We start from the raw sequence: 801 nt of genomic DNA, 5'->3' as shown, positions 1-801 counted from the left end.
TATGTATGTATGTGTGTATGCTTGTATACACATACATGCACACACCATATAGAGAGAGAGAGATGCAGTTATAGGAAAGTGTTTGTTTTTCCCCTTCCTTTTTCAGATTATAAGGAATTGTTTGGAGAATATTTGGCTGCTACTTCTAGCAAACTGACCCGCGCAATCATTAGCGATTGAGCTGGCTTGCAATTCTTTCTACTAGAGATACAAGGCCTTAAGTTTCGTGAGAAAGGTAGCTAGTCGATTACATCGACCCTAATGCTTTTAATGATCATTTCTTAAGTATGTGTCGCAACGGTATCCGATTCTATTGAGCAGATCAACAACGTCACGATGACGTGAGATCGTATTGAGTCCTGAGCGTGAAACAGGTTTTTCTCTATCATTCGTTCTTCGCCTCTAACGAATGTAAGAAATCCATTGAAGATCGTTATTAAGAGGGTTAATAACTTCTTAAAGAGGGACTCAATGCTTTCTGATCTCTATGTGGAGGCGCAATGGCCCAGTGGTTAGGGCAGCGGACTCGCGGTCATAGGATCGCGGTTTCGATTCCCAGACCGGGCGTTGTGAGTGTTTATTGAGCGAAAACACCTAAAGCTCCACGAGGCTCCGGCAGGGGATGGTGGCGAACCCTGCTGTACTCTTTCACCACAACTTTCTCTCACTCTTACTTCCTGTTTCTGTTATGCCTGTATTTCGAAGGGTCAGCCTTGTCACACTGTGTCACGCTGAATATCCCCGAGAACTACGTTAAGGGTACACGTGTCTGTGGAGTGCTCAGCCACTTGCACGTTAATT

The 801-nt window shown here is 44.4% G+C and overlaps 1 non-coding gene across 1 annotated transcript; it reads left to right on the top strand.

Annotated features, from left to right (window-relative positions):
* The first annotated feature begins 252 nt into the window (after positions 1 to 252).
* On the top strand, positions 253 to 482 carry LOC128247698 (small nucleolar RNA U3). The gene has a single exon (XR_008264068.1). It is a non-coding gene; the product is annotated as a small nucleolar RNA U3 (small nucleolar RNA).
* Positions 483 to 801: the final 319 nt, after the last annotated feature.

Source organism: Octopus bimaculoides, chromosome 4, assembly GCF_001194135.2.
Source record: "Octopus bimaculoides isolate UCB-OBI-ISO-001 chromosome 4, ASM119413v2, whole genome shotgun sequence".
Classification (NCBI taxonomy): Eukaryota; Metazoa; Mollusca; class Cephalopoda; order Octopoda; family Octopodidae; genus Octopus; species Octopus bimaculoides.
This window is presented reverse-complemented; position numbering and strand designations above follow the sequence as displayed.